This window comes from Triticum aestivum, chromosome 4A (assembly GCF_018294505.1).
Source record: "Triticum aestivum cultivar Chinese Spring chromosome 4A, IWGSC CS RefSeq v2.1, whole genome shotgun sequence".
Lineage (NCBI taxonomy): Eukaryota > Viridiplantae > Streptophyta > Magnoliopsida > Poales > Poaceae > Triticum > Triticum aestivum.
The window spans coordinates 84,910,420-84,922,880 of record NC_057803.1 but is presented as its reverse complement, the minus strand read 5'-3'; positions in this window follow the sequence as shown (position 1 = coordinate 84,922,880).

Below are 12,461 nucleotides of genomic sequence, written 5' to 3'. Positions count from 1 at the left end.
CAAGAAAGTTGGATGCACACCCACTTAGTTTCTTTTGTTGAGCTTTCATACATTTATAGTTCTAGTGCATCCGTTGCATGGCAATCCCTACTCCTTGCATTAACATCAATCGGTGGGCATCTCCATAGCCCATTGGTTAGCCTCGTTGATGTGAGACTTTCTCCTTTTTGTCTTCTCCACATAACCCCCCTCATTATATTCTATTCCACCCATAGTGCTATGTCCATGGCTCGCACTGATATATTGCGTGAAAGTTTACAGGTTTGAGATTACTAAAGTATGAAACAATTGCTTGGCTAGTCATCGGGGTTGTGCATGATGAGAGCATCCTTGTGTGACGAAAATGGAGCATGACTAAACTATATGCTTTTGTAGGGATGAACTTTCTTTGGCCATGTTATTTTGAGAAGACATAATTGCTTTGTTAGTATGCTTGAAGTATTATTATTTTTATGCCAATATGAACTTTTGTCTTGAATCTTTCAGATCTGAATATTCATACCACAATTAAGAAGAATTACATTAAAATTATGCCAAGTAGCACTCCGCATCAAAAATTCTGTTTTTATCATTTACCTACTCGAGGACGAGCAGGAATTAAGCTTGGGGATGCTTGATACGTCTCCAACGTATCTATAATTTTTGATTGCTCCATGCTATATTATTTACTGCTATGGACATTATTGGGCTTTATTATCCACTTTTATATTATTTTTGGGACTAACCTATTAACCGGAGACCCAGCCTAGAATTGCTGTTTTTTGCCTGTTTTAGGGTTTCGAAGAAAAGGAATATCAAACGGAGTCCAAACGGAATGAAACCTTCGGGAACGTGATTTTCTCAACGAACAAGACCCAGGAGACTTGGACCCAACGTCAAGACACAAAAGAGGAGGCCACGAGGTAGGGGGCGCGCCTACCCCCCCCCCCAAGCGCGCCCTCCACCCTCGTGGGCCCCCTGTTGCTCCACCGACGTACTCCTTCCTCCTATATATACCTACGTACCCCCAAACGATTAGATACGGAGCAAAAACCCTAATTCCACCGCCGCGAATTTCTGTATCCATGAGATCCCATCTTGGGGCCTGTTCCAGAGCTCCACCGGAGGGGGCATCGATCACGGAGGGCTTCTACATCAACATCATAGCCCCTCCGATGAAGTGTGAGTAGTTCACCTCAGACCTACGAGTCCATAGTTAGTAGCTAGATTGCTTCTTCTCTCTTTTTGGATCTCAATACAATGTTCTCCCCCTCTCTTGTGGAGAACTATTCGATGTAATTTTCTTTTTGCGGTGTGTTTGTTGAGACCGATGAATTATGGGTTTATGATCAAGTCTATCTATGAACAATATTTGAATCTTCTCTGAATTCTTTTATGTATGATTGGTTATCTTTGCAAGTCTCTTCGAATTATCAGTTTGGTTTGGCCTACAAGATTGATCTTTCTTGCAATGGGAGAAGTGCTTAGCTTTGCGGTCAATCTTGCGGTGTCCTTTCCCAGTGACAGTAGGGGCACCAAGGCACGTATTGTATTGTTGCCATCGAGGATAACAAGATGGGGTTTTCATCATATTGCATGAATTTATCCCTCTACATCATGTCATCTTGCTTAAGGCGTTACTCTGTTTTCATTAACTTAATACTCTAGATGCATGCTGGATAGCGGTCGATGAGTGGAGTAATAGTAGTAGATGCAGGCAGGAGTCGGTCTACTTGTCTCGGACGTGATGCCTATATACATGATCATGCCTAGATATTCTCATAATTATGCTCAACTCTGTCAATTGCTCAGCAGTAATTTGTTCACCCACCGTAGAATACTTATGCTATCGAGAGAAGCCACTAGTGAAACCTATGGCCCCCGGGTCTATCTTCATCATATTAATCTCCTACTACTTAGTTATTTTCTTTGCTTTTTTACTTTGCTTTTTTACTTTGCTTTATTTTACTTTGCATCTTTACCACAAAAATACCAAAAATATTATCTTATCATATCTATCAGATCTCACTCTCATAAGTGGCCGTGTAGGGATTGACAACCCCTTATCACGTTGGTTGCGAGGATTTATTTGTTTTGTGCAGGTGCGAGGGACTCGCGCGTAGCCTCCTACTGGATTGATACCTTCGTTCTCAAAAACTGAAGGAAATACTTACGCTACTTTGCTGCATCATCCCTTCCTTTTCGGGGAAAACCAACACAGTGCTCAAGAGGTAGCAGTGCTCCGTCATGAAGATGGAGGGGTTTTTCTGGTTTATTCCATTATCCGTAAGAGAGAGGAGTAGGTCCCAGTACTTGCATGATCTAGGGTAATGACTACTATGCTCGGAAGTTATTTACATACGACAATAACAATTAGCTATTGGTTAACTTATGATGACGATGTGGCATTCTTATATTATTATAATTATTATTATTATGACGAGTTGTTATATCACTATGATCACGATTGTTATATCATTATGATGATGATGAGACATTGTTATATCGCTATGATGATGATGAGACATTGTTGTATCAATAATGTATGTATATATTGGACTGTATAAAAATCTATACAAGTATTGTATAAGTATAATATAAATACACAGAAAAAATACACAGAGTTAGTAGTGATGCGGGGTGAAGTACCACGCTGCAGCTACATAAGTAACAGTAGCGCGGGTCGTACCCCGCACTACCACTAGGAAGTTAGTGGCGGCGCGCTAGTAGTGGCACGGGACCCATGCTACTGCTAGCGTTTTTACCCGTGCAACTACTAGGTTTATCCCTAGTAGTGTTAGATTTATTGCCACAAGGCCTAGCTACAACGACTCCTGAACATATGCCCATGTTGGCTTGGATCTCTAGCGTCTGGTATTTCTGTTCTAGCTCTCACAAGTGCTAGCACAATGTTGGTCTTCCATCGTGAATCCACTTCCCGAGGAGTCCGACGACGAAACTGATGACCTGACCGTTCGACGCAAAACCAACAAGCTGGCACCACCCCCTCACAAATGACAAAGCAAAAAACCAGTTCACGCCTCCCTCAGCATCGAAATAACCCACACACGTGGGAGGTCTTATTCAGCATGCCCCATGATGCTCGCTTCAGCTGGCTAGCAGGTCATACTATTGGGTCTTGCCCAATCCAGAGAAGCAAAAAAAGAAAAAAAAGAAAGGCAAACTAAAAAAAGCAGAGAGAATGTTTAAAATGTTAAAAAAATATATATGTTCAATTTTTTGAAACATTGTGAAAGATGCAAAATGTTTTTTTGAAAAAATGAACTAAATGAATCATGAATTTTAAAATGCTCGCAAAGTTTTAAAATGTTCACAATTTTTTAAACATTATAAAAGATAAAAAAATATGAATTTGAAAAAATGAACGAAAAGAATGATGAATTTTAAAAATCTTCGTAAATTTAGAAAATGTTCACGAATTTCAGAAAATGTTCACAAAATTCAAAAACACTTCCTGAATTAGAAATGTTTGTGAATTTAGAAAAGGTTCTTGGATTTCAAAAGAAGTTCTTTGAATTTTAGAAGTGTTCAAGAATTATAAAATATTAATGAATTTAAATAATATCCATGGATTTATAGATTTGTCTAACGATCAGCCTAGGAGTACCACGTTCACGTGGGAATACGTCCAACCACACCACAGCTTACAACCGACCCACTCCTTGGACATGAAGCCACGATTGCAAAAACTACCTCCATGCATCAGGAGGTAACTTTAAGAGATATTGAGACCCATGTGGCAAGTCTCCCTTTCCATTCGACCTTTTGAATTGTTTGAATTGCTTACCACCTGTGTCACATGGTCCCTTTCGACTTTACGACGCAACGTTTGGAGTGCAGTGCAGGTTCAATGTGCACCCAACCATCCGGCTCGTTTGGCACGAGTCACAGCTTTAATAAACCGGGGCCAAACCGCGGCATTACGAAGGCATCAGCACGGCCATCGACCATGGCAACAGGACCATTGTGGGTGGAGTACATATAATTCAGGTCGATGGCAAATAATGGCACCAGGTTGTTGGTGTTAATCAGGTGCTCACACACTCCCCACAACCCACCCAGTCGTTTTCAAGGTCTCCGTGCGATTCTCGTTTGATGTTAGAACTGCAAGTTTACAGCCAGCTAAACATGGCCAGCTTGCTTTGCACGTAATAATAATGCAGAGAGGTTCGTAGGGACGACGGCTTGGGCACGGTGCGGGGTCATGCTCAAAATTCAGTGCTCACGTGTTCTTTGTCTAGGAAACTGTTGGGAGTGGGCGCTCCTACAGTGTGCTGGTCAGTGGTCGCGGCAAGCAAAGGCTCTGTTGCGTTACATGCGCGGTGTCAATGGTGCAGGACGCGCTGTAACTTGGTTTCTCCAGGCCCTGAGAGCATTTCCAGCCGTTCGGCCCTCTTAGTTGTCTGAAATATCGCTGTTTGAGGACGTGTCGGCGATGTTTTAGGTATGGGGGGTCGTTGGATTCCCAACCGCGTTGTCCTGAGCCGAACCCAGACGCCGTCCTTTTAAAAAGTAAACTCGGCCAAAATCGGCCAAACACGACAAAATTTGGCCAAATTCGAGACATATAAGGCGATTTCATTGATTTTTGTACATAAAAACTTTAAAACATAATTCAAAACTAAAAACATAATAAAAAGCTACTGCGTTGCCTTTCACCGCCCTTCCTACAGGCCGAAGAACGTGCCGAAGGCGCTGTAGTCATCGCCGTCTTCGGCCTCCTTCTTCACGCCGCCGCCGTCCTTGTTGCATTCCTCGCCCGCGTTGCCTTGGCAGACGGGTTTGTTTAGCGGCGGAGGTGCGTCGCCGTCACTGTCCTCGAGGATGATGACGCCGCCCACGTCGCGGCCCCGGCGCCGGACGGCGATCTCTTCGAGGGCGCGGTGCTGGCGTTCCGTCTCCAGTTTGACGTAGTCCTCACGCGCCCACTTGAGCGTGGCCCCATCGGCGGCGGCCAAGTCGTCGTGCTCGCTCTTCACGGCGACCAACCCCGACTCCGTCTTTGGCTTGACGAGGTGGGTGGAAGAGAAGCCACGGTCACCCTCGTTGATGAAGAGGGCGCCGTCGCGGGTGCGCTGCCCTAGCGGCGTCTCCACGGGCTCGGCCTTGACGCTGGCGAGCGCTAGCGATCCAGACAAGTGGGAGTGGGAGGAGGAGGAGGACCCACCCGCCAAGAGATGCGGCAGCCAACTGTCACCGTCGCTCCGGCGGGGGACAGGCGCCGGGGCCGCCGGTACTGGAGCGGCGGCTGGTTGCTTCCCTCGAGGTGCTCGAGGATGAAGTGCAGCGTCCTCCCGGGGATGCCCCACCACAGGCGTTGACCGTCGGCGTTGTGGCGCCCTCTCACCGGCACGTTGTTGGTGGAGGCGAGTGCTCCTCGTGGCGGCCTTGGAAGTACGCCGCCCACCTGGCGTGGTTGTCGGCGGCGTACTCCGGCGGCCGCGCACCTCCTCCGACAGGGAGTCCCAGACGCACTCGATCTCGTCGTGGAAGTAGGCGGAGTGGTCGACGTCGGGCTGCGGGGGGACTGGGACGCCTTTGATGCTGAGCCTCCACCGCCCCGGCGTGCGCATGTCGGGCGGCGTCGGGTAGTTGGCCTGGTGGAGGAGGTGCGCCTCCCACTCGTGAAGGGTGCGGCGGCCGAAGCCATTGGCCGCCGCACCATCGCCGGGGGAACGCTCACCCATCGGTGGCTGGTGTCGGGGGAGAGACAGACGGGATGGGGCGGCGGCGACGAGAGAGGGGCAGTGGGCGAAGGAGAGTGCGTCTACTGGCGAGGAGGGGGTGGCTTCTTATAGCAGCTGGGGTGGTAGACGTGTGTGTACGCGTGGCGGGAGGTGGACGGCGCGTCGCGGGGCCTTCACATCGCCGCCCGTGGGAAATCAATGGAAGGTTGACCGACGACAGCCTTGGCATTGATTCCCCACAGGAAATGAGGCGTGAGGAAGACGAGACGCGTCTGTTAACTGACTCGGCGGGCCCATCATTCTTATGCACCAAAAACGCTTCCCCCGGCGCCCCCGAGGTCTAACTGGGCTGATTTTTCGACATCGGCGGTGAAAAGACGCATCAAGGGGGCTGTTGGGGGGCTAGTGGAGATGCTCTGATCACGCACATTCTCTTATCCAGATCCGCGGTGGGTGATAACCCACAAGTATAGGGGATCAACTGTAGCCTCTTTCGATAAGTAAGAGTGTCGAACCCAACAAGGAGCTAAAGGTAGAACAAATATTCCTCAAGTTCTATCGACCATCGATACAACTCTATGCACGCTTGACGTTCGCTTCACCTAGAACAAGTATAAAACTAGAAGTACTTTGTAGGTGTAACGGATAGGTTTGCAAGAATATAAAGAGCACGTAAATAAAAACTAGGGGCTGTTTAGGTAAAAAAGCAATAAAGTTAGTATAGCGAGTGTGGAAATGTGGTGGTAGGAGTTGAGAAATTGTCCCTAAGCAATTGACTACTTTACTAGACCGATATCAAGTTTTATGTGGGAGAGGCCACCGCTAGCATGTCATCCCCGACTTGGAATTCTATGTACTTATGATTGGAACTATTAGCAAGCATCCGCAACTACTAGCGTTCATTAAGGTAAAACCCAACCATAGCATTAAGATATATTGGTCCCCCTTTAATCCCGTATGCATCAATTTCTATGCTAGGTTGAAGCTTCTGTCACTCTTGCCCTCCAATACATAGTCCTATCAACATACAACTAACCCTATGGTGTGATCCACGCGCGCGCTCATATGATGGGCACCAAAGGACAACAACATAACCACAAGCAAATTAAACCAATCATAGCAATTCACCAATTACCGATAGGACAACGAAAATCTACTCAGACATCATAGGATGGCAACACATCATTGGATAATAATATGAAGCATAAAGCACCATGTTCAAGTAGAGGGTACAACGGGTTGCGGGAGAGTGAACCGCTGTAGATAGATGGGGGGAAGGTTATGAAGATGTTGGTGAAGATGACGGAGGTGTTGGTGTAGATTGCGGTGACGATGCTGGCCCCGGCGGCATTCCGACGCCACCGGGAGAGAGGGGGAGAGTGCCCCCTTCTTCTTCTTCTTCTTTTTCTTTTTCTTCTTCTTCTTCTTCTTCTTCTTCTTCTTCTTCTTCTTCTTCTTCTTCTTCTTCTTCTTCTTCTTCTTCTTCCTTGACCTTCTCCCTAGATGGGAGAAGGGTTTACCCTCTAGTCATTGGCGTCCATGGCATGGGAGGAGCGAGAGCCCCTCAGAGATTGGATCTGTCTCTCTCTGTTTCTGTGTTTCTGATTCTGCCCTTTCACCATTTCTTATATTCCCGGAGATCCCTAACTTCGATTGGGCTGAAATTTTAACATGATCTGTATCCGGATCTTGGCTTTCTTGCGGAGAAAGAAGGGCACCAACCGCCTTACGGAGTGGCCACGAGGGCCCAGGGCACCCCTGGCCCCCTGGGGTGCGCCCCTCACCCTCATGGGCCCCTTGGGCATCATCTCGCGTTGATTCCACTTCCCAAAATTCACATATATTCCAAAAAATCTTTGTTAGTTTTTATCCCGTTTGGACTCCATTTAATATGGATTTTCCGCCAAACAAAAAACATGCAACAAACAAGAATTGGCACTGGGCACTGGATCAATATGTTAAAAGTTGTCAAAAGTATATGAAAGTTGTATAATATTGGCATGGAACAATAAAAAATTATAGATACGACGGAGACGTATCAGCATCCCCAAGCTTAATTCCTACTCGTCCTCGAGTAGGTAAATGATAAAAAGATAATTTTTGATGTGGAATGCTACCTAGCATAATCTTGATCATGTAATCTAATCATTGCATGAATATTAAGACACGAGTGATTCAAAGCAATAGTCTATCATTTGACATTAAGACAATAATACTTGAAGCATACTAACCAAGCAATTATGTCCTCTTAAAATAACATAGCCAAAGAAAGCTCATCCCTACAAAATCATATAGTTTGGCCATGCTTCATTTTCGTCACACAAAATGCTCTCATCATGCACAACCCCGATGACAAGCTAAGCAATTGTTTCATACTTTAGTATTCTCAAAGTTTTTCAACTTTCACGCAATATATGAGCGCGAGCCATGGACATAGCACTTTAAGTGGAATAGAATATGATGATGGAGGTTGTGTGGAGAAGACAAAAAGGGAGAAAGTCTCACATTGACGCGGCTAATCAACGGGCTATGGATATGCCCATCAATTGATTTCAATGCGAGGAGTAGGGATTGCCATGCAACGGATGCACTAAGAGCTATAAGTGTATGAAAGCTCGAACTGGAAACTAAGTGGGTGTGCATCCAACTTGCTTGCTCATGAAGACGTCGGACATTTGAGGAAGCCCATCATAGGAAAATACAAGCCAAGTTCTATAATGAAAATTCCCACTAGTATATGAAAGTGATAACTCAAGAGACTCTCTATATGAAGAACATGGTGCTACTCTGAAGCACAAGTGTGGTAAATGGATAGTAGCATTGCCCCTTCTCTCTTTTTCTCTCATTTGTTTTTTTTGTTTTTTTGTTTTGGTCGGCTTCTTTTCCCTCTTTTCTTGTTTGGGCTTCTTTGGCCTCTTTTATTTTTTTTAAAGTCCGGAGTCTCATCCCGACTTGTGGGGGAATCATAGTCTCCATCATCCTCTCCTCACTGGGGCAATGCTCTAATAATGATGATCATCACACTTTTATTTACTTACAACTCAATATTACAACTTGATGTCTAGAACAAAGTATGACTCTATATGAATGCCTCCGGCGGTGTATCAGGATGTGCAATGATCTAGCGTAGCAATGACATAAAAAAGTACAAGCCATGAAAACATCATGCTAGCTATCTTACGATCATGCAAAGCAATATGACAATGAATGCTCAAGTCATGTATATGATGATGATGGAAGTTGCATGGCAATATATCTCAGAATGGCTATGGAAATGCCATAATAGGTAGGTATGGTGGCTGTTTTGAGGAAGATATAAGGAGCCTTATGTGTGATAGAGTGTATCATATCACAGTGTTTGGATGCACCGGCGAATTTTTCACCAACTCTCGAGGTGAGAAAGGGCAATGCATGGTACCGAAGAGTCTAGAAATGATGGAAGGGTGAGAGTGCGTATAATCCATGGACTCAACATTAGTCATAAAGAACTCACATACTTATTGCAAAAATCTACAAGTCATCAAAACCTAGCACTACATGCATGCTCCTAGGGGGATAGATTGGTAGGAAAAGACCATCACTCGTCCCCGACCGCCACTCATAAGGAAGGCAATCAAAGAAACACCTCATGCTACGAGACTTGCAAACCTCAACACAAGTATTTCTTAATTTCACAATTACTCAACTAGCATGACTCTAATATCACCACCTTTATATCGCAAAACTATTGCAAGGAAACAAACATATCATACTCAGTGATCTACAAGTTTTATGTAGGATTTTATGACTAACCATGTGAATGACCAATTCCTGGCATTGATACGTCTCCGTCGTATCTACTTTTCCAAACACTTTTGCCCTTGTTTTGGACTCTAACTTGTATGATTTGAATGGAACTAACCCGGACTGACGCTATTTTCTGCAGAATTGCCATGATGTTGTTTTATGTGCAGAAAACAAAAGTTCTCGGAATGACATGAAATTCCACGGAATATCTTACAATAAATAATAAAAAATCCTCGCCAAAGATGAAGACCAGGGGGCCCACACCCTGTCCACGAGGGTGGGGGGCGCGCCCCCCTAGGGCGCGCCCCCCTACCTCGTGGGCCCCCTGGAGACCTCCCGACTCCAACTCCAACTCTATATATCTGCCTTCGGGGAGTAAAAAATAGGAGAGAAGATTTCATCGCGTTTTACGATACAGAGCCGCCGCCAAGCCCTAAAACCTCTCGGGAGGGCTGATCTGGAGTCCGTTCGGGGCTCCGAAGAGGAGGATTCGTCGCCGTCGTCATCATCAACCATCCTCCATCACCAATTTCATGATGCTCACCGTTGTGCGTGAGTAATTCCATCGTAGGCTTGCTGGACGGTGATGGGTTGGATGAGATTTACCATGTAATCGAGTTAGTTTTGTTAGGGTTTGATCCCTAGTATCCACTATGTTCTGAGATTGATGTTGCTATGACTTTGCTATGCTTAATGCTTGTCACTAGGGCCCGAGTGCCATGATTTCAGATCTGAACCTATTATGTTTTCATCAATATACGAGAGTTCTTGATCCTATGTTGCAAGTCTATAGTCACCTATTATGTGTTATGATCCGTTAACCCCGAAGTGACAATAATCGGGATACTTACCGGTGATGACCATAGTTTGAGGAGTTCATGTATTCACTATGTGCTAATGCTTTGTTCCGGTTCTCTATTAAAAGGAGGCCTTAATATCCCTTAGTTTCCATTAGGACCCCGCTGCCACGGGAGGGTAGGACAAAAGATGTCATGCAAGTTCTTTTCCATAAGCACGTATGACTATATTCGGAATACATGCCTACATTACATTGATGAATTGGAGCTAGTTCTGTGTCACCCTATGGTATGAATGTCACATGATGAACCACATCCGGCATAATTATCCATCACTGATCCGATGCCTATGAGCTTTCCATATACTGGTTTACGCTTATTTACTTTCCCGTTGCTATTGTTACAATCACTACATAATACCAAAAATGTTACTTTGCTTTCATTACTCTTTTGTTACCATTACCACCACTATCGTATTACTTTGCTACTAAACACTCTACTACAGATACTAAGTTTCCAGGTATGGTTGAATTGACAACTCAGCTGCTAATACTTGAGAATATTCTTTGGCTCCCCTTGTGTCGAATCAATAAATTTGGGTTGAATACTCTACCCTCGAAAGTTGTTGCGATCCCCTATACTTTTGGGTTATCAAGACTAATTTCTGGCGCCGTTGCTGGGGAGCATAGCTCTATTCTTTGAGTCACTTGGGATTTATATCTGCTGGACACTATGAAGAATTTGAAAGACGCTAAGACAACAATTTATCCCTCAACTACGAGGGGAGGTAAGGAACTACCATCTAGCTCTGCACTTGATTCACCTTCTATTATGAGTAAGCTTGCGACACCTAAACCTGCTTCTGCTATTCGTTCTGATATGTCGCATGTTATTGATGATGCCACTTCTGCTATGCATGATACTTATGATGAAACTACCTCTATGCCTGATACTACTATGCCACTTAGTGATTTTCTCGATGAACGACTTGCTAGGGCTAGAGAGATTGAAAATATTGAATCTGATTATGATGATGAAGAATCACTTGTTATTCCTGAGGGTTATTTATTTGATCAAGAAGCTTCTTTAGCTATTTTAGCTTGCAAAGATAGATATGAATTCAAAAGGTTATTAGCTAAATGGAATAAGCAATCTCTAAATGCTAGGATGAAACCTGACCCAGCTTTTGCTACTTCACCTATCTGTGTTACTGATAAGGATTATGAATTCTCTGTTGATCCTGATATAATTACTTTAGTTGAATCTAATCCTTTTCATGGCTATGAATCTGAAACTGTTGTGGCACATCTTACTAAATTAAATGATATAGCCACCCTGTTCACTAATGATGAGAGATCTCGCTACTTTTATATCCTCAAAATATTTCCGTTCTCATTAAAGGGTGACGCTAAAATATGGTTTAATTCTCTTGATCCTGGTTGTGTGCGTAGTCCCCAGGATATGATCTATTACTTCTCTGATAAATATTTCCCTGCTCATAAGAAACAAGCTGCTTTAAAGGAAATATACAACTTTGTGCAAATTAAAGAAGAGAGTCTCCCACAAGCTTGGGGGAGGCTTCTCAAGTTACTTAATGCTTTGCCTGACCATCCTCTTAAGAAAAATGAAATACTTGATATCTTTTACAATGGACTAACCGATGCTTCCAGAGATTACCTGGATAGTTGTGCTGGTTCTCTTTTCAGGGAAAGAACACCGGATGAAGCTGAAATCTTATTGAATAATATGTTGACAAATGAAAATAATTGGGCACCTCCTGAGCCAGCTCTTGCTCCAATTAATGATCCTATTCCTAAACCAACTCCGAAGAAGAGAGGTGTTCTATTTCTCAGTCCCGAAGATATGCAAGAGGCAAAGAAATCTATGAAAGAAAAAGGTATTAAAGCTGAAGATGTTAAGAATTTACCTCCTATTAAAGAAATACATGGTCTTAATTTACCGCCTGCCGAAGAAACATATGATCTTGATCCTTTACTTATTGAAGAACCTCCAGACCTCAATAACCCAACACAGGTAGTAAAGGTAAATTCTCTCTATAGATATGATAGAGCTGAAATGCCTCCTACTAAAATTGCTAGTTAGTGCTTGGATGAGTTTGATAATTTTATGTTTAAGCAAGAAGACTTCAATGCTTATTTTGGTACACAATTAAAACAAGATGTTGATATGA